We start from the raw sequence: 22849 nt of genomic DNA, 5'->3' as shown, positions 1-22849 counted from the left end.
CAATATCCTCAAAATAATTCTCAAAATTTCCATTTTTTTTTGTGGAGATCGAGGCTCATAGAAAATCTGACAACAGCGGGGTGAGAGGCCGAGACAATAACAACGGAGTAGAAAGGAATTGTTAATCAAGGAGAGGGAGACATTCACAATTTTTTTCTTTTTAACTTTATTACAAGGTTCAAAGTGGAACTTGTAAATAAATCACAGACAAGAAAATAATATAATACCAGAAAGAGCAGAGATTGCAGACCCTTGCCAGGACGTGTTTTTAATGGTTTTATGGCTTTTTTGTAAAACAAATATGGCGGCCGCAGCACGTGACCGATAAGGTCATCATTTTTTTTTTCTCCACCAATTTATCTCTTGATGACGCTCAAGAAATTCTTGATCGGATTAACTTTTGTACTTGTCGAAGTATGACGTCATAATGAAGGCACCTATGGCATCTTCATTAACATATTTTATTCCACATAGAGAGTTCTTTACAATGAGCCATGTCTCATTTTTTTCCTATGCAGCACTTTCAGAGATATAGAGGTGCAAAGTTTTTTGGTTTTTCCAAGATGGCGCCCGTACCACGTGACCTATGATGTCATAATTACCACGAAAAATTCTACAGGAGGAGGTGCACCTAAGTAAGGTGAAAATTTCCTGTCAATCGGACCAACGGTTGCAGATAAAATCATATTTATTCTGTGCAGACAAACAAATGAAAAATCACTCGTAGAGCGACACTTGGCAAAAGAGAACAAAGTAGAATGGCACTCAGTAGAGCAGGGGTTCTTAACCTTTTTCCCTGTCAAGATCCCCAACGGATTGCCCACGATGTCCCCATACCCCCTTCGCCAGACTGTTGACTGACCAAGGCACACCGAACGTGTGCATAGGGGGGACTGGGGGCATGTCCCTCTCGAATTTTTTTGATTTCTAGGTGCTCTGTGGTGCATTCGGAGGGGTGTTTTTACTTTAATTGCCTATTTTTTTGGATGGAAATTGGTAACTTATTACCCAGAAAATGGGCCAAGTTCGGAGATCCACGCCTGATTACCAGTCCCATTAGGTTCCAGTGTGACTTCAAAATATCTCAATAGCTTCGTTTTACATATGGATAATTAGGAACAGAACAGGAAAGAAAATCATTAGGATTTTATCCCTATTTATTTCTTTGCTTGTTAACAAAGAACCAAAACAAACTAAACTAAACTAAAACATGCAAGTTTTATGCAAGCCGTTTTACTAATCTAGTGAGATTGTTTCTGCTGTTTTCGTGCAATCAGAATATGGATTCCGGGCACAGTTTGTGACAACGCCACTCGCATATCATCGGACACATCAAGTCGATTTCTCCACTTTGATTTCAGGTTCAATAATGCAGAGATACGTAGTTGTGAAGGGAACCAACACATTCATTGCCCTCTTCGCCTTCGCCATATTAATTATATATTTAAAGTTGATATTTCATTAAATTTATTATTGTAATTTATTACGAGTCCCATACCCCCAGCTTTTGGTCCCCATACCCCCAAGGGGTATGGATACCCCAGGTTAAGAACCCCAGCAGTAGAGCATCCTTTTTACCTCACAAATAATTGGTGGTTGAATTATGTGACCAAATCGTGTGACCAAATTTTCACATATGTGACCATATGTGCAAATCGTCTTCAAATTTTAAGTTAATCGGATGAAAATTGACAATTTTTGAAATTTGGCCTATGTTTACTTTTTGGCCTATGTTGACCTCAAAAATAGTTGGTGGTTGGTTTCCGTAAGCTGATATGCAAATCCTATTCAGATTTCAAGTCAATCGGATGAAAATTGAGGATTTTAGAAATTTTAAATTGTTGTTGACCTTTGGCCTATGTTTACTTTTTGGCCTATGTTGACCTCAAAAATAGTTGGTGGTTGAATTGAGTTCACCGATATGAAAATCCTTTTCAAATTTCAAGTCAATCGGATGAAAATTGAGGATTTTAGAGATTTAAAAAAGTGGTTGACCTTTGGCCTATGTTAACCTTGTGACCTATGTTGATCTAAAAAAAATAGTTGGTGGTTGAATTCAGTTCACTGATATGAAAATCCTATTCAAATTTCAAGTCAATCAGGTGAAAATTGCGAATTTTAGAAATTGGAGAAAGTGGTTGACCTTTGGCCTATGTTGACCTTTTGGCCTATGTTGGTCTCAAAAATAGCCGATGGTTGAATTCAGTTAGCTGATATGTAAATCATATTCAAATTTCAAGTCAATCGGATGAAAATTGATGGTTTTAGAAATTTGAAGAAAGTGGTTGACCTTTGGCCTATGTTGACCTTTTGACCTCAAAAAATAAAGAGGATTTTGTCGGACTACGAACTCTACACACTTTGGTGAAGTTTTGTGCTGATCGGTTTAAAATTGTGACCTGTAGGCAAGTATAAGTGAGCGGACACACAAACACACAAACCGGAGTGATCAACATACTTTAAAAAAAAAAAGTTTTTGGTCAAATTTGTCAAAAAAATAATAATAAGAATAATGTCAAAATAAGTAACAAACAGACAGACAAACAAACAAACTAATGGACTGAAATGCAATACCCTTGCTCTGGCGAGGGTAATAAAAAATAAAATACAAGTAGTATGTGAGATTTGAACCTGGGTTCTGAGCATAATGAGTCATCATTTCAGATCAGATGGGAATGTAAAACAGGCCAACTGAATTCAACCACCAACTATTTGGCCAAGGAATTAAAATAATAAGTAGACACATGTAGACACGACAAGGTAACAGAGGGGACAAGCAGACAAAATTAATGTGTGAGCGGACAATTCAAACTAAAGACAAGTGTCACACAATGTAAGATTTGAAAAACCCGAAACAAAGTTTGAAATAGTCACATGATAACTATAACACACCTGATGTAGGTGATGGCTCGGCTCACACTGATATTTTCTCTTGGTGGATACCACCCCCAGAGAGGACCAAACTAAACTGTCGCATAGCCGCAGTGTGAGTAACTGTCTCTCTGATGTACCATGCACTTCACAGGGCGAAGGTGCCATCGAAGGAACTTCCTGAGCAAGGGTTACACCTGGTGGTTTGCCATTGCCATCTTAGGAGTAGTTAGGGCAGGAATTTGGGATTTATTTAGGGTGCTGGCGATATGTACTCTCCGCGAAGGCACCTTGGGATCTTTAACCTCCACCAACTAATGCCAGAGAGGGGACGCCCAGCTTAACGTCCACCCGAGGGACGGTACACACATTGATGAATTCAAACCCAGGCTAGACAGGTGGAGGTGAGTGCGTGTACCTAGTGCGTGTGTACCTATATCATCCCGCCAGCCCCTGGGAGTAAATATTGTCCAGCACTAAATTTAAATTTATATTTTTCCTTTTGAGCTCAAAATTGAACTCATTTGAGACATTCACAATATCAAGCTCTGTATCAAACTTGGCGATTCTAGTTGTCCCCGTTGTCCAGTCATTCTGCAGACAAACACACAGACATGATCGTCGCAATACTCACGCGCTCGGCCTGCGGCCACCCCGTGAGTAATAAAACAGTAAACGCTAAACGTCTTCACCACAGAAGTGATGTGATAGGTGAAAAGAAATACAAATGTGGCTTAAAATAAATTTCTAGAGATGCAACCAAATGATTTTTAGCTCACCTGGAACATTTTCAGGTGAGGTTATGCGATGGCGCGTTGTCCGTCCGTCAATCCGTCAGTCCGCCCGTCCGTAAATACTTGAAACTTCTTCTCCGAAACCGCTGATGGGATTGCGACCAAATTTGGCACAAATGATATTTGTTGTGTTGACTAAAGTTTGTTCACGGCATTAAAAAGAAATCGGGGTCTAAGGGGGTTTACAGGGGTGAAAGTGCGTCCAGGTTTGACCCCCAAAAATAGGAATTTGCTATTTCCTCTGAAACTACACGCACTATTTCGATGAGACTTCACCACGACCTTCACCACCCGTGATGTACCGAAGTTTGTTCACAGCACTAAGAAAATCAAAGTCTAAAGGGGTATACGGGGGGGCAAAATGGGTCCAGGTTTGACCCCCCAAAATAGATATTTGCTTATTTTCTGAAACTACACACACGATTTTGGTGCAACTCGACCACAACCTTCACCACCCGTGATGTACCAAAGTTTGTTCACGGCATTTAAAAAATCTGCCCCTTTAGGGGTCAACGGGGGGTTGCCCCCCAAAATAGATATTTGCTTTCTTCTCAGAAGCTACACATGCAATTTCGATGAAACTTCACCACAACCTTAATCACCCGTGATGTACCAAAGTTTGTTCACGGCATTTAAAAAATCTGCCCCTTTAGGGGTCTACGGGGGGTTGCCCCCCAAAATAGGTATTTGCTTTCTTCTCAGAAGCTACACATGCAATTTCGATGAAACTTCACCACAACCTTCACCACCCGTGATGTACCAAAGTTTGTTCCTGGCATTTAAAAAATCTGCCCCTTTAAGGGTCTACGGGGGGTTGCCCCCCAAAATAGGTATTTGCTTTCTTCTCAGAAGCTACACATGCAATTTCGATGAAACTTCACCACAACCTTAATCACCCGTGATGTACCAAAGTTTGTTCACGGCATTTAAAAAATCTGCCCCTTTAGGGGTCAACGGGGGGTTGCCCCCCAAAATAGATATTTGCTTTCTTCTCAGAAGCTACACATGCAATTTCGATGAAACTTCACCACAACCTTAATCACCCGTGATGTACCAAAGTTTGTTCACGGCATTTAAAAAATCTGCCCCTTTAGGGGTCAACGGGGGGTTGCCCCCCAAAATAGATATTTGCTTTCTTCTCAGAAGCTACACATGCAATTTCGATGAAACTTCACCACAACCTTAATCACCCGTGATGTACCAAAGTTTGTTCACGGCATTTAAAAAATCTGCCCCTTTAGGGGTCAACGGGGGGTTGCCCCCCAAAATAGGTATTTGCTTTCTTCTCAGAAGCTACACATGCAATTTCGATGAAACTTCACCACAACCTTAATCACCCGTGATGTACCAAAGTTTGTTCACGGCATTTAAAAAATCTGCCCCTTTAGGGGTCAACGGGGGGTTGCCCCCCAAAATAGATATTTGCTTTCTTCTCAGAAGCTACACATGCAATTTCGATGAAACTTCACCACAACCTTCACCACCCGTGATGTACCAAAGTTTGTTCACGGCATTTAAAAAATCTGCCCCTTTAAGGGTCTATGGGGGGTTGCCCCCCAAAATAGGTATTTGCTTTCTTCTCAGAAGCTACACATGCAATTTCGATGAAACTTCACCACAACCTTAATCACCCGTGATGTACCAAAGTTTGTTCACGGCATTTAAAAAATCTGCCCCTTTAGGGGTCAACGGGGGGTTGCCCCCCAAAATAGATATTTGCTTTCTTCTCAGAAGCTACACATGCAATTTCGATGAAACTTCACCACAACCTTAATCACCCGTGATGTACCAAAGTTTGTTCACGGCATTTAAAAAATCTGCCCCTTTAGGGGTCAACGGGGGGTTGCCCCCCAAAATAGGTATTTGCTTTCTTCTCAGAAGCTACACATGCAATTTCGATGAAACTTCACCACAACCTTAATCACCCGTGATGTACCAAAGTTTGTTCAAGGCATTAGAAAAATTAGGGTCTTAGGAGGTATATGGGGTTAGGGAGGTGGGGTTTCCCCCCATAATAGGTATTTTTTTCGGTTTATTTGTTTAAAGTCTTATGATTATGTTAGTATGATTCCACATGATGCCCTTTCTTCGAGCAACCATAGAAATTGGTTTAAAATACCCTTCGGCGGTGCGGTATACTGTTTATTCTACCAGGTGAGCACCAGGGGTATCGCCCCGATGTTTACATTCCTGATATGTTGATTCATTGTTTGGTTGTTCTGTCCACATGCAATAAGTGCTGCTTTTGACAGTGATTTAGCAAACCACGAGATTCATAAAGCAACTTCACACGACAAAGCACCCATGACACAAAGTAAAATATGCATCAATTTTCACAGCAGGCCGATGTCTGTCTTCCTAGAACTGTCGACGTGCAGTGTTCGTAAAAGTACATCACTTATCTGGGTAAAAATCAAACATTTTGCAGGAAACGGGAACACATTTTCTTTTACTAAAATTACACTCAAATACATGTTCCATTGCTGTGGAGTATTTGTGTCATTCATTAATCATTATCCATAGTCATCTCCGCCACCAAAGGTGGATGCAGGTTATGTTTTCACTCCTGTCTGTGTTTGTGAGCAGGATTTCTCAAAAAATTGTGGACGGACGCGGATGTCATTTGGCGGACTGATTGCGGAGTGTGACAAGGAAGAATTGATTCGATTTTGGTGAAGATCTGAAAGCAGATCCGGATACGAGAATTTATATATATATTTTAAAGATATTCTTCACCTTTGAGAGAATGGTCCAAAAACGATAGGTAGCATATTTCCAAAAAGTAGTGGACGGGTTATGATAAAACTTGGTGGATGAGTTCGTTTGGTCACGAGAATAAGCCAATGAGACTTTGGTTCAGGTCCAGATACAGATCCGGCCTATCAGTGGGATACAAAATATATACAGTTCAGCCTGGTGGAGGTATGCTCTGTACCGAGTGTTGTTCGAGTTACCCTGCGCTCGCGAAGTGACAAGCGGGGTTAAGCATTCAGTTAAGTACGTGTGCCGGTGTGCGTTACGTGTCTGCATTTTAAAAATTTATTTTCTTGGCAAACGTTGGTCTGATTGACATGAAATTTCCACCATAGGAGGGCCTCCTCCTGTAGAATATTGTAATGAGTATTATGACGTCAAAGGTCACGTGGTACAGGCGCCATCGTGGAAAAAATCCCCACCTCGATATCTCTGAAACCACTCCATGGAAAAAATTGAAACATGGCTCATTTATCAACTACTCCCCATGGGGAATAATATATGTTAATGATGATGTCATCGGTGCCTTCGTTATGACAACATTATTCGACAAATACAACACTTATCCATCCGATCATTATTACTTTTTTTCAGCAACTGTTGGGCTGATGGACACGAAATTTCCACCATTGGAGCGCCTCCTCCTTTAGAATATTTTAATGATAATCATGACGTCATAGGTCATGTGGTACAGGCGCCATCTTGGAAAACCCGAAAAATGTTGTACTTCCACATCTCCAAAACCGCAGCACGGATTTTTTTTTTTAACATGGCTCATTGTAAAGAACTCCATATGGGGAATAGGTGTTGTTAACGATGACGTCATTGGTGCCATAATTATGACGTCATAATTCGACAGGGACAACGCTTAGTCTGATCAGTTTGAAATGTATTGAGCGTGATCTCTGCAACAATTATTTAGAGAATATAAATTTATGATGTCATCGCTCACGTGGTCTGGCAGCCATATTGGATCAAAGAAAAAAATGCTCAAAAACAGAAGAGTTGGCTCGCAACAAGTTGACTGCGCAGGGTAAGTATTCTATGAACACCATCTAGTTATTGTTGCATAAATATAATTATATACATATATGTTTTTTGTTTTTTTAATCATCGATTTCATTTGACTGACCAAGCAGGCTCGCTGCGAACCATCGAGGTTGAAACCGAGCTTCACACACAAGAGCAATGTGACCTTTGGAGGGATGACATCTTCTAATGGCAGTATCCTCACACAATCCCTGATATCCATCCGCTCAAGCCTTCAGATGGACAAGCCACTGCCATGAAATTTGACAATGCTATGGGCCGATATCACTCCCACAATCTCACAACATGCCTGCATTTCATGAGATTATAGTCTATGATCACTTAGGAACACTTATCAAGACATCAGCCGAGCTGGCTTGAGTGTAAGAGCCTCCGGTGTACAAGGAAAACATTCCCCAAGATATACATCAACATCCATGCACGAAAAATTTACAGCAGCCATGTATGTTTGTGTCGACACATTCAATCACCATCACATTTTGTGTCTCTAAAGTAATGATGTGCTTACTGCATGTTTTGATGAGAATTTACTGTCTTTTTGTGGAAAGTATAATCATTATGAGTCTTTAAAAAGCTGCAGACAATAGAATGCAAGTCTCCTACCGAACGCATTGCATTAAGTGCATCTCCATGTCTGGCAAGCTTTAAAATTGTCCTTCACACAAAGATCACATTTCCATTCTCGTTGTAGGCCTACCTAGATAATGCAATTTTATTTGGAGGCACAAACTTTGCAAAAAAAATATTGTTGTAGTTAGGAACACATTTTAAAATTAAATAATTAAATAACAGCCTCTGCGAGACACGAGGTAAAATGGCTCCAAAGTTAATTTTTTTCACTCTTTTAAAGGTAATTATAGTATGTGTGATTTTAATTTACACCACCCAGGGAAATCGGTCGTGATCTTTTCAGATTCGGATTCTACTTTTATTATACATTTTTAACGTGGCCTAATGGTTAGGGTAGCGGGCTTGGGATCCGGAGGTCCTGAGTTCGAATCCCGATGAATTAAAGCCAGGTGGGGTTTTTTTTGTTTTTTTTGTGTATACAAGATCGAGGCTCGTGAAAGAGCGAACATTAATCACACAGAAAGACAAACAGACACATAAAACAAATAACATCGGGAGCGGTAGACAAGATGGGGAGAGAGGGGGAAGGACACAAACACAACATTTGAGAGCAGGGACTGAGAGACATGGAGACATCGAGAGAACTGTGGGAGGGAGAGGGCTTTGGGGGGGGAGGCATGGGAAGGGGGTGGGGGTGGGAGAGGTATAAAACATATGGACACTGCCAGGACTTCCAGGAAAGAAGTTGGAATTTCAAACAAGGTGGATCTGGGGTGAATAAGCGGGGGTAGAAAAGATCAAGGTTTTGGATGGGGGAAGATAAGAGATGGTGGTGAACAGCTGTTTTAAAGACCTGGAGGGAGGAGTGTGATTGAAGTGAGTGTGGGAGTTTGTTCCAGAGGCGGGAGAAAAGAGGAATGAAAGAGTGAAGGTGAGCAGAGAGCCGAGATTTCGGCAGTTTAACCATCAGAGGGTGGCTGGCAGATCTTGTGCGACCTGTAGGAATATTTGGGGGACAGAGCACAGAGAGAGCTGGGGGAACAAGGCCGGAGAGGAGTCGGTAGAAGACAGAAAGACCACCTACCTGCCTGCGGTGAGTGAGTGAAAGGCCCTCAGAGATAGCTTCATCGCGGGAGATTCCAATGATTCTGAAAGCTTTGGTTTCAACAGCGTGAAGACGAGCTAGGTGTGAGGCAGGAGCACCAGCCCATAGGGGAGAACAGTATTCCATTGAGCTACGGATGAAAGCCTTGTATGTGGTGAGGAGCTCAGGTGTGTCTAGGAAGGACTTCGCACAACGGAGGATGCCCAGTCGGCGACTGGCTTTGGAGGCCAGCTTGGAAATGTGGTTTTCCCAAGAAAGATCATGGCAGATAGTGAGACCCAAAAGCTTGAGCGACAGAACTTCTTGGAGAGGATTGTTGAGAAAGTAGATGGGAGGGTTCTCCAGTCGATCTTTTCGGAGAGACATAGTAAGAGTGTGAGATTTGTCAGGATTGAAAGACATGTTCCACTTGTTTGACCAGTCTGTGATTTTGTCCAGGTCTTCAGAGAGTGAGGAGGCTGCAGACTGCCGATCTGAGGGAAGAGGAATGGAGCGGCAGAGAGTGGAGTCATCAGCAAAGAGATAGAGAGGATTTTCCAGAGAGTCGGAGAGATCATTGATAAAGACCAGAAAAAGCACAGGGCCCAGCACACTGCCTTGGGGAACTCCAGCCTGAACAGGAAGGGGAGATGAGAGAAATCCATTCAGGGCCACACGTTGACTACGACCAGAGAGGAAGTCCGCAAGCCATGCATGGAGATTTCCATGGATACCATACGAGGAGAGTTTGGTGAGCAGAGCTGGGTGCCAGACCGTATCGAAGGCACATGATATGTCAAGGGAGACAGCTCTGATTTCCTGTTTGGCATTGAGGACCTCCATCCATTGTTGAGACAGCAGAAGCAGCATGTCCAGAGTCGAGTGACCTGGTCTGAAACCAAATTGATGATCAGAGATCAAGCCATTGGAGAAGAGGAAAGATTTCATATCTGAAGCAATGATGGATTCCATGACTTTGCTGATAATTGGGAGCAGGCTGATTGGTCTGTAGTTGCAAGGATCTGTTTTTGTACCTTTTTTGTGTAAAGCGGTAATGTTTGCTGATTTCAAGGATGCTGGCAGATGACCTTGAGCAAAAGATAGGGTGAAAAGAACAGAGAGAGGGTGAGATAGAGCGGCAGAGCAGGATTTTAGGACCCGTGGGCTGATGCCGTCTGGTCCAGTTGCAGAATCAGAGTCGAGGTTTGACAAAAACTCCTCCACCTTGTCAGGAGAGAAGGACACAGAGTCCAGGAGCAGTTGGGTTCGACTGGGAAAGGTGGGAACAGAGAGAGATGGGTTTGGGACTAAGGATTTTGAGGCAAACACAGAGTTGAGGCATTCGGCTTTGTCACGTGCGATGTCAACTGTGTGGCCATTTGAGGTAAGGGAGGGGATGGAGGGGGAACAAACACCAGAAACGGATTTGACCAGACGCCACCAGGATTTGGAGGAAGGAGACAGGTTTGAGAGTTCATTCTTGAGTGAGGAGAGAGTGCTTCCTGGCACTCCTGAGGGTAGACACACACTTGTTCCGAGCTTGGTGGAAGGAACTGAGATTGCCTTCAGTTGGATTAGCCTTCCAAGAGGCAAAGGCAAGTTGTTTCAGGGCAACTGCCTCACCACAAGATTCAGTGTACCATGGACGGGAGGAAGGGTAAGACAACTGAAGGCGAGATGGGATAAATCTGTGCATGAGAGAGATCAGTTTGCTTTGGAAGAATTCCCAGGAAGAATTGATGTCAGAGGCAGTGGAGATGGGAGACCAATCCAGACGATTGATGGCTGCTTGAAGACCGTCCCAGTCGGCCTGAGTGAAATGCCAGACTCGTCGACGCTGAGGAGGCTCTCTGAGAATGGCCAGAGAGATGTCCACTTTGACAAGCACATGATCAGAAGAACCGATTGGAGCAGAAGAAGAGCAGCAGACATTAGCAGGGAAGTTTGTCATAACCAAGTCTAGAAGAGAAGATACTCCATTGGCTGAGATCCGGGTCAGGAAATTGACAGATTGTGTCAATCCCAGTGAGTCACAGAAGTCCTTTGCTGAGGTGCCATGACTGGTGAGAGAGGAACCCACACCCAACCAGGTGGCATGATGACAGTTGAAGTCACCACATATGAGGAAGAGAGAGTTGGGTTGACTCAGCCTGTCATCCTTTCCAGGTCAGAAAACAGAAAAATGATGCAACCAGCAGCCGGGTGACTGCACACGAACCACCACCCAACGTATCGTAATACATACCGGTACAACATGGAATCACAGTTTGGTTATGAACAGGGCGTTAAGGTACGACCTCAGCAGACAGGATGACTGGAGGTACCCACAAGGGCCACACTCACCTCTAAGCTGACTAACCTGGGTTTGAATCCCGACCCAGCTATATAACTATCATCCTGGTGTTTCACAGACTGGGTAAATCATCAATGATGGATGTTAAACTGGGCATCCTGTCTTCCGACATTATTTGATGGACGTTAAAGGTCCCCACCACGGTGTCCTTCAAAAAGAGTGGGTGAGCTGGCCAAATCAAAAATTCCTGCCTGAGCTACTGCTGGGAAGGCAATGGCAAACCACCCAGTATAGCAGGAAGATGCTCAGGAAGGAAGATGCTTTGCTCAGGAAGATGCTTTGGCAGCACAGGTGCTCTGTAACGAGTATGGTACATCAGATATAAAATACAGTATAAGTAACAAGTTGAGGATTTTAGAAATTTGAATTAAAAAGGGGTTGACCTTCGGCCTATGTTGGCCTATTGGCCTGTGTTTATCTCAAAAATTGTTGGTGGTTGAATTCAGTTAGCTGATATGCAAAACCCCAGCAAACACCCAACCCATTCAAATTTCAAGTCAATCAGATTAAAATTGAGGATTTTAGAAATTTGAAATTGTTGACCTTTGGCCTATGTTGGCCTTTTGGCTTATGCTGATCTCAAAAATAGTTGGTGGTTGAATTGAGTTCACTGATATGAAAATTCTATTCAAATTTCAAGTCAATTGGATTAAAAATTGAGGATTTTAGAAATAAAAAAAGTGGTTGACCTTTGGCCTATGTTGACCTTGTGACCTATGTTGACCTAAAAATAGTTGTTGGTTGAATTCAGTAAACTGATATGAAAATCGTATTCAAATTTCAAGTCAATCTGATGAAAATTGAGGATTTTAGAAATTTGAAAGGTTGAATAACAAGTGAATAGCGAAAGCAAAAAAAAAAAAACCGAAAAGGAAATTAATAAAAAGGATAAAGCATGCAGTAAAGAAAATCGATTTCAGACTCCGGCCTTTGACCTCTTGACCCCACAAATAAATCATTACATCTTTGTATCATCATATATTGTTGCGGTTTTGCCGTAAAGGCAAACCCCCTATTGTTAATTGCACGACAACATGAAGCCTACAGTCGTTAGTTATTTCTTATTGAATGTAAAGATTAGCCCCCTTTCCATTGTGTAATAATCGAGACCAATATGCGTTGGTTTAGGCAGGATTTCAAACCACCGTGTGGTGGAGGGAAGACATTTTGATGTAAAGGAGGGCGTGGCCAAAAGCGAAGCCCACATGACCAATGAGGGGTCGGGGACACGTCACCAGCAAGCAACTAATGGGTTGTGAAACCTCCCCGAATGAAAGAGGGAAGGAGGACTGAAACCTTCCTAGGGGGAGGAGGGATTGAATGCCAGCACGTGACCAACCTCAGCCAATGGGAGGCTGTGGAACATTCTGGAAGGTTTTCGGGTCTGATAAAAAACCCCGCCCATCGCATTTTGACCCTCTTGCTCTTGCTTCGCCGACCCTCTTGCTCTGGCTTTGCCGACTCTCTTGCTCTGGCTTCGCCGAGCCCCACTCAGCTCTTTTCTTTGACGACGCCCCTCTCTGATTCGACCTGCAAGTGTTGAACCATCGCTCTTCGCCGATCCCTCTCTCTGATCCGGCTGATCTGCAAGCGTTGGCCCCTCCCGCGACTCATCTTGAAGCTGGTTGTCCAACCTGCGCTGAAGCTCGTCTGACCTGCGTTGAAGTTCGTGGTTCGTACTGACTTCGAGGCGGCGGTTCGTCCTTCGGACCTTACCTCATCCAGGCTGCACGTCCGGATCGAGGATCAAACTGCGCACTGCGCACACCAAGCGGCCACCCTCGAGTAAGTCCCTGCAAACCACCATCGGTACGAGAATAGCTGGTGTGTCATTCCCTGTGTGTGAGTGTGTGAAGGCGCCTGTGGGGTTTATTATAGGTAAGGAATTAATAAGGCTGCATCTTTGTCTCTTTCTATTGCCTTGTAAATAAAAGGCTGTACATTTTGTTGTTAATTTCAACCTGTTCAGGTACGTCTTTTCGCCATTGGCCGAGCATCATCCGAGACCGAATTTGGCTTGAATCAGGTCCGTAAATCACGTCAGGTAACGCCGCTTTCCACACCGTGCAAATCCGCTCGGCATGCAATAAAGTGTGGGAAGCGAGGATTCGATCCCCGGTTTCTTCGGTCGCTTGTCTTGAAGGTATTTGTGATTATTTGACCAGCAACCTCTTCATCGCGTGGCTGGGAGGTTGGCGATCGGAATTACTTCGCAATCCGTCGATCACGAGCTTAGTCGCGGTCGGTGGCTTCAGTGGAGCCGGAGTTTGAGAGGGAACAGGGTCATGAACCCCCTTAGTACGTCGATGAACCCGGGATCCGCAACAATATACTTCTACTAACTTTGGTCAAAATCCCATCACTGGTTCACAAGTTATTGTGGTAACAGTATTTTTACCTAACATGACCTTTAATCTTTGATCTCGTGACTGGAAAAATCAAATCATTTCATCGTTGAATCATAATACATACTTGTACCAACTTTGGTAAAAATCCCATCACTCGTTCACAAGTTATAGCGGTAACAGTATTTTTACCCATGACCTTTAATCTTTGATCTCATAACTCGAAAAATCAAATCATTTCATCTTTGCATCATAATACATACTTGTACCAACTTTGGTCAAAATCCCATCACTGGTTCACAAGTTATCGTGGTAACAGTATTTTTACCGAACGCGGTAACAGTATTTTTACCTAACATGACCTTTAATCTTTGATCTCGTGACTCGAAAAATCAAATCATTTCATCTTTGCATCATAATACATACTTGTACCAACTTTGGTCAAAATCCCATCACGAGTTCACAAGTTATTGCGGTAACAGTATTTTTACCTAACATGACCTTTAATCTTTGATTTCGTAACTCGAAAAATCAAATCATTTCATCTTTGCATCATAATACATACTTGTACCAACTTTGGTCAAAATCCCCTCACTGGTTCACAAGTTATTGCGGTAACAGTATTTTTACCTAACATGACCTTTAATCTTTGATTTCGTCACTCGAAAAATCAAATCATTTCATCTTTGCATCATAATACATACTTGTACCAACTTTGGTCAAAATCCCCTCACTGGTTCACAAGTTATCGTGGTAACAGTATTTTTACCCAACGCAGTAACAGTATTTTTACCCAACGCAGTAACAGTATTTTTACCTAACATGACCTTTAATCTTTGATCTCGTGACTCGAAAAATCAAATCATTTCATCTTTGCATCATTATACATACTTGTACCAACTTTGGTCAAAATCCCATCACGAGTTTACAAGTTATCACGGTAACAGTATTTTTACCTAACATGACCGTTAATCTTTGATTTTGTAACTCGAAAAATCAAATCAGTTCATCTTTGCATCATAATACATACTTGTACCAACGTTGGTCAAAATCCCATCACTGGTTCAAAAGTTATCGCGGTAACAGTATTTTTACCTAACATGACCTTTAATCTTTGATCTCGTAACTCGAAAAATCAAATCAGTTCATCTTTGCATCATAATACATACTTGTACCAACTTTGGTCAAAATCCCATCACTAGTTCACAAGTTATCGCGGTAACAGTATTTTTTACCAAACATGACCTTTAATCTTTGATTTCGTAACTCGAAAAATCAAATCATTTCATCTTTGCATCATAATACATACTTGTACCAACTTTGGTCAAAATCCCATCACTGGTTCACAAGTTATCGTGGTAACAGTATTCTTACCGAACGCGGTAACAGTATTTTTACCTAACATGACCTTTAATCTTTGATCTCGTGACTCGAAAAATCAAATCATTTCATCTTTGCATCATTATACATACTTGTACCAACTTTGGTCAAAATCCCATCACTGGTTCAAAAGTTATCGCGGTAACAGTATTTTTACCTAACATGACCTTTAATCTTTGATCTCGTAACTCGAAAAATCAAATCAGTTCATCTTTGCATCATAATACATACTTGTACCAACTTTGGTCAAAATCCCATCACTGGTTCAAAGGTTATCGCGGTAACAGTATTTTTACCTAACGCGGTAACAGTATTTTTACCTAACATGACCTTTCATCTTTGATCTCGTGACTCGAAAAATCAAATCATTTCATCGTTGCATCATAATACATACTTGTACCAACTTTGGTCAAAATCCCATCACTGGTTCAAAAGTTATCGCGGTAACAGTATTTTTACCTAACGCGGTAACAGTATTTTTACCTAACATGACCTTTCATCTTTGATCTCGTGACTCGAAAAATCAAATCATTTCATCGTTGCATCATAATACATACTTGTACCAACTTTGGTCAAAATCCCATCACTGGTTCAAAAGTTATCACGGTAACAGTATTTTTACCTAACATGACCTTTAATCTTTGATCTCGTGACTTGAAAAATCAAATCAGTTCATCTTTACATCATAATACTGTTACGGGGTCCTCCCCTATCCCCTGGTCTCGGTAAACCTCCGAACCCCGAGAGGGTCCCCGGCAGAAAGATATGTTATCCTTGGTTGAAATTAATCAATAATGAAACCACTCCAAGGGTTATGAACAAACAATATATTAAAAGCACACAAAAAGCATCATACAACAATGGGGGCAATCAACCCTGCAATCCAATCTTAAGATGGTACCCTAGCTCAGACTCACGGCACCCCTAGGGACTGAAGCAGAGCCCTTCTCAATGTCTCTAGAACACAACGGTGCTCCCGGCGAAGAGGCGATGGCGATGAGGCGGGTAAGGAGATGTAGGTAAGGCGTGGACCGTCACGTGGTCCCAGCCAACCCCAATTGGCGGTGGAAAGAGGAAGACGCTATCCAAACGTGCACATACACCGTGCAGTCGCGAACAGCACCGTATTCTTCAAAGGACGGTGTCACGCAAACACATCCTTGGCAAACAACCGGAGGGCGGGACCAGCGGACGCGACTAACCAAGGGTCCGCGAACGACGCACGAGGTCCCCAAAATGGCGGTCGGTTCTTCCTCGGGCCGCAGCCACGAGGCGAAGATTCTCCGGAATCTCCCACCTGTACCTGGCTTCGCAGGCTTTTCCCCGACACCCGCGATATCAACGATAGCACGAGATTCCTTTCCACGACTCAAAGTTCCCTCCTCATGGACGCTCAACCACGCTGGGTGCGGAGCTGTTACCAAGAGCCTCGTTTCACCTGCTTCACGCGGTCTTCCTCCTCGCTCCACCTCTTCCGGTGCCATATCCGATTTCCGGCATCATTTTTGTCATGAGCGCTTTTAAACCTTTTAACCACAATAACCCAAACTGAGAACCAACAATAATAATAATACCAACAATAATTCGGGCCGAATCCGTAACACTTCCGCCCCTCAAGAAATAAAGTTTGAACACAGCGAAAATTTTCTTTGTCGACAAATTCTTGAAACCAACACAAGTAATCAATGTTTCCCCAAAAATAAAGCAACAAAACTTCAAACAACTTATAGATTTCCAAAGTTAATTCACTCTGGACAAAGCATCAGCAACGACATTGTCCCTGCCCTTTACATGTTCAATTTCCAAGTTACCCCTGCAAAGCCAAACTCCCTCTCATCAACCTCTGATTTTTACTTTTAGTTTCTTTTGAATGAAGGTTAAGGGGTTGATCAAAAATCCCAAGTCAAGCAAATCGATAGCACTTTTTCTGGGAGGCCGAGCTGAGGGCCAGGTTCCATGGTGGTTGGGTGGTGAGGCCTGGACATTTCACTACCTGGACGCCTTTAGGAACGTGGAGTTCACGGTTAGTCCGTGTAGGAAAGTTCACTACATGGACGCCTTTAGGAACGTGTAGGAATCTTGGCTCCTACACGTTCACGGTTAATCCGTGTAGGAATCTTGGCTCGGCTGCTCCGCAGCATTCAGCGCTTCCACTCATTCTAACTTTCCTTACAATCACGGTTGGACCACTTGTCACTGTAGTCACATGAATGGCGGTCTCCTTCTCGGCCAATGCTCTGATAAATCCTTCCTTCGGGAGCTGCCATAATTCTGGAAGCCTCCATAATAATATTGATTGCGGCCTCCACCACTACTACTCCCTGGTCCTCCTCTGTAGCCCCGTCGACCCCGAGGAAATGCCTTCCCTACTGTGATGGTCCGACCATCCAACTCCTTGCTATTCAGATCGTTTTCTGCAACTCTGGCGTCCTTTGAGTTTTCAAACGTGACAAAGCCAAACCCTCTTGACTTTTGTGTCTCCCTGTCTTTTATCAGCAGCACTTCCAAAAGCGGTCCATATTTGCTGAAGGCAGACACCAGAACCTCTTCCTTTGTTTTGAAGTTCAGTCCCCCTACAAAGAGCTTGCAAATATTGCCTCCATCCCTGACGTGCGTGTGCCGACACTTAGTTTCAGGGTATTTCCTCTTCTCTTCAGGGCGCTTCCTACTAGGCTTTTCAGCAAACATCGGGTTACCAGAAACTTGGCCACCAGCCAAATCATTCCCAATAACAAAAGATACTCCTTCTACAGGAACAGTGGCTTGTAAACCGACGGTGACCGGTCCTGACACCAAATCGGACTCCAAATGGATGACATGAAGTGGAGCACTAACACAGCCACCAATCCCCTGTAAACGAACACTATCCCCAGTTGCCGTCTCCTCTGACAATGGCAAGATGCCTTCAAGCATTAAAGATTGATTTGCTCCTGTGTCCCTCAACACCCTAACAGGTCTCCGGTTAGTCGAGGCTCCATCCAGTGACACAAACCCCTCTGAAATAAATGGTTGGTAACCCTTTTGAGGGCGATTTCTCGCAATGGCCATTGCATTTGGAGTCGTACTAGTCGAACTCCGCTCCTGATTTTCCTTTCCCAGAGCATAAAAGTTGGACACCAGGTGTCCAGGTTTATGGCAAAAAGTGCAAGTAGGCCCGGAGGAGAACCTCGTGGTCTGCCAAGGCATGGGGGTGGCAGTCTGCCTCGAGCCCCCCGGACGATAGGTCTGTCTTGGAACCGCAGTCTTCTGATTTCCAGAAGTCGTGGTGTCAGAGTGGTCCTCATTTTCATCTCGAGGATTTTCATTCTCCGCCCCTGATGGATTTTCCTGATGGATGGATTTTCATTCTCCGCCCCTGATGTACCATAGCTCCCCTGGCTATGTCTGGGCGAGAAGTTCGGTTTGTGGAACCCCATCCTGTGTGTTAAGGCATAGTCATCTGCCATGGTTGCTGCCTCATACAACTTTGGTACTTTCCTTTCCTCCAGAAGTACTTTCATGTCCTCGTGGACACACTGTTGGAATTCCTCCACCAGGATCAATTGTCGCAATAGTTCGAAGTCTTTCCCAACTCCTTTTGAATCACACCACCGATCAAACATGATTTCTTTCAATCTGGCAAACTCCACATGGGTCTCACTCTCCCTCCTCCTGGCATTCCGGAATTTTTGCCGGTAAGCTTCCGGGACTAATTCATAGGCTTTGATAATGTGTTTCTTCAATACCTCATAGTTTGCACATTGGTCAATCGGTAAAGCCGAATAAATATCTTGAGCTTTACCCACCAGAACACTTTGCACTAGTATGGACCAGTACTCCTCAGGCCAGTTTAACAGTCGAGCCACTTTCTCAAAGTGTGTAAAAAAACTTGGCTACCTCCTTTTCATTGAAGGGTGGAACCAGCCTCACATGTCTGCCAACATCCCAGGTGTTTTGACTAGGTGTCGAACCAGTCGGCAAGGATGGTACCTCTCCCCGTTCTTTCATTACATCCAGCTCCTTGAGTCTAATTTCCTGCTGAAGCACCATTTCACGGTCCTTTAACTCCCTGTCAGCTTTTCTCTCCTCTGCTTCGAGTTCCCTTGAGCTCTTCTTTCCTCTGCTTGTTTCTCTTCTCTTCTCTCTTCTGCTTTCCTTTCCTCTGCTTTTAATCTTTCCTGGAGTTCTCGTTCCACTCTCCTTTCCTCTGCTTTTTTGTCTTCTAGCCTTTCCTGGAGTTCTCTTTCCTGTTCTGCTCTTTCCTTTTCTGCTTTCCTTTCCTCTGCTTTTTCCCTTTCCTGGAGTTCTCTTTCCTGTTCTGCTCTTTCCTTTTCTGCTTTCCTTTCCTCTGCTCTTTCCCTTTCCTGGCTCTGTAATTGCATCTCCAGTTTCCGGAGCTCCACATTTTCTTGCTCCTCTGGTAACCAATCCCAGGCTACCTCTTCCCATGTTCCTAATCCCACCATAGATTGTATCACCACTGTCTGCATCTGCCTTCTTCATATTAGTTCGGACCTCCAAGCTAAAATGTTTGGCCAATTTCCTGAGGTCCGATTATACTAACGCTCTGAACTGTGCTTCACTAGGGGTCACTGCAAACTTCTCTGCATCAAACTCCATGGCGACTATTGTTAACACCTGTTAACCTTCAAACAAGAAATGTAAAAAAAAAAAAAAAAAAAAAAATGTTTTTTGGAAATATTTAGGAATGTTGGAACAAGTTCCAAATTTGGGAATGTTAGGTAATTCCTTCCCGGACTAAATCTAGGGAATTTTATATCCCGGACGCAGACCCAATTTCGAGCCCATGAGTCAATTGGATGAGCCCCCAATTTCTGTTACGGGGTCCTCCCCTATCCCCTGGTCTCGGTAAACCTCCGAACCCCGAGAGGGTCCCCGGCAGAAAGATATGTTATCCTTGGTTGAAATTAATCAATAATGAAACCACTCCAAGGGTTATGAAAAAAACAATATATTAAAAGCACACAAAAAGCATCATACAACAATGGGGGCAATCAACCCTGCAATCCAATCTTAAGATGGTACCCTAGCTCAGACTCACGGCACCCCCAGGGACTGAAGCAGAGCCCTTCTCAATGTCTCTAGAACACAACAGTGCTCCCGGCGAAGAGGCGATGGCGATGAGGCGGGTAAGGAGATGTAGGTAAGGCGGGGACTGTCACGTGTTCCGAGCCAACCCCAATTGGCGGTGGAAAGAGGCATCCCAAAGACGCTATCCAAGCGTGCACATACACCGTGCAGTCGCGAACCGCACCGTATTCTTCAAAGGCCGCTGTCGCGCACACACATCCTCGGCAAACCACCGGAGGACGGGACCAGTGGAGGCGACTAACCAAAGGTCCGAGAACGATGCGCGAGGTCCCCGAAATGGCGGTCGGTTCTTCCTTGGGCCGCAGCCGCTAGGCGAAGATTCTCCGGAATCTCCCACCTGTACCTGGCTTCGCAGGCTTTTCCCCGACACCCACGATATCAACGATCCCACGAGATTCCTTTCCACGACTCAAAGTTCCCTCCTCATGGACGCTCGACCACGCTGGGTGCGGAGCTGTTACCAAACGCCTCGTTTTACCTGCCTCACGCGCTCTTCCTCCTCGCTCCACCTCTTCCGGTGCCCTATCCGATTTCCGGCATCATTTTTGTCATGAGCGCTTTTAAACCTTTTAACCACAATAACCCTTACTGAGAACCAACAATAATAATAATACCAACAATAATTAAGGCCGAATCCGTAACAATACATACTTGTACCAACTTTGGTCAAAATCCCATCACTAGTTCACAAGTTATCGCGGTAACAGTATTTTTACCTAACATGACCTTTAATCTTTGATCTCGTGACCCGAAAAATCAAATCAGTTCATCTTTGCATCATAATACATACTTGTACCAACTTTGGTCAAAATCCCATCACTAGTTCAAAAGTTATCGCGGTAACAGTATTTTTCCCTGATGCGGTCACAGTATTTTTACCTAACATGCCCTTTAATCTTTGATCTCGTGACTGGAAAAATCAAATCATTTCATCTTTGCATCATAATACATACTTGTACCAACTTTGGTCAATATCCCATCACTAGTTCACAAGTTATTGCGGTAACAGTATTTTTTTTTTTTACCTGACATGTCCTCTGACCTTTGACCTCATGACCTCAAAATCGAATCAGTTCATCTTTCCCTCATTACACATACCTGTAACCAAGTTTGACTTAGATCCATTTAGCCGTCTTCAAGTTATTATCGTAACGAAAACCTATTACGGACAGACAGACTGACAACCCAAAAAAATAATGCCTCCAGTGATGCATAAAAATTGTATTACTAAAAGGTGTGTGTCCCCACTCTGTCCACTCTTTAGTGTTGTACAGAAACATTTCTGTGCACTGTTATTTTCAACATCCAGGTAAAGGTAAGAATGAATGCTGTTTGAGGAAGGCAAGTGTCGCACAGTCCACACATCAGAAACTCCACCTTGATATTGAGATTACTCTTCTTCAGACAATTATTTATTCATGAGATTTTGTACATATTCCAAGATTTTTTTCAAAGATCAAACGCTTTGAGTGGTCAAGTCAGACAAAAATTTTACAATGCAGTCTAATCTTAATTTTATAGACATTGCATTTATTGCAATCAGTTGAAGTGTAAGTTGTTTTGTCCGAGTTCAATCCTCAACCCGACTATAAATTGTTAGACTGTTGATTTACAGGCAAGGTGTTGCATCAAAAAGTGCACCATCCGTCAAATGGGACATTAACCTGGCAACCCATCTGTTGGTATTGATTGCCGCTGAACGTTAAAGATACCACGGTGCCTTTTGAAGAATCCAGAGTCTGCGACTGTCACCCTGGCCAAAATGTAAAATTCTGCCAAAATGTAAAATTCCTGCCCAAATGAGCAGGGGCACTGCATCAGTGGCACAGCCATGCCCAAGGAGTGATGCAGCCACCGGAAGTTGTGCACAAACGAAAAACTGTGCTTTTTCTGGTCTTCATCAATGATCTCTCTGACTCTCTTGAAAATCCTCTCTATCTCTTTGCTGACGACTCTACTCTCTGTCGCTCCATTCCTCATCCCTCAGATCGGCAGTCTGCAGCCTCCTCACTCTCTGCAGACCTGGACAAAATCACAGACTGGGCAAACAAATGGAACATGTCTTTCAATCCTGATAAATCTCACACTCTTACGATGTCTCTCCGAAAAGACCGACTGGACAACCCTCCCATCCACTTTCTGAATAATCCTCTCCAAGAAGTTCTGTCACTCAAGCTTTTGGGTCTCACTATTTGCCATGATCTTTCCTGGGAAAACCACATTTCAAATCTGGCCTCCAAAGCCAGTCGCCGACTGGGCATCCTCCGTCGTGCGAAGTCCTTCCTTGGCACACCTGAGCTCCTCACCACAAACAAGGCTTTCATCCGCAGCTCAATGGAATACTGCTCTCCCCTCTGGTCTGGTGCCCCTGCCTCACACCTAGCTCGTCTTCACGCTGTTGAAACCAAAGCGTTCAGAATCATTGGAATCTCCCGCAATGAAGCTAACTCCAAGGGCCTTTCTCTCTCTCACCGCAGGCAGGTTGGTGGTCTTTCCGTCTTCTACCGACTCCTCTCTGGCCTTGCCCCCCCAGCTCTCTCTGGGCTCTGTCCCGCAA

At 43.7% G+C, this 22849-nt stretch overlaps 1 protein-coding gene across 5 annotated transcripts in view; it reads right to left on the bottom strand.

The window, feature by feature from the left end:
* LOC137421285 (receptor-type tyrosine-protein phosphatase delta) overlaps positions 1-22849 on the bottom strand; it is a 638902-nt gene that overhangs the window by 472377 nt on the left and 143676 nt on the right. The window lies entirely within an intron of this gene.

The sequence above is a fragment of the Myxine glutinosa genome, chromosome 2, assembly GCF_964187855.1.
Source record: "Myxine glutinosa chromosome 2, kmMyxGlut1.1, whole genome shotgun sequence".
NCBI classification, from domain to species: domain Eukaryota; kingdom Metazoa; phylum Chordata; class Myxini; order Myxiniformes; family Myxinidae; genus Myxine; species Myxine glutinosa.
The sequence above is the reverse complement of the archived record's forward strand: the minus strand, read 5'-3'. Positions and strand labels throughout refer to the sequence as shown.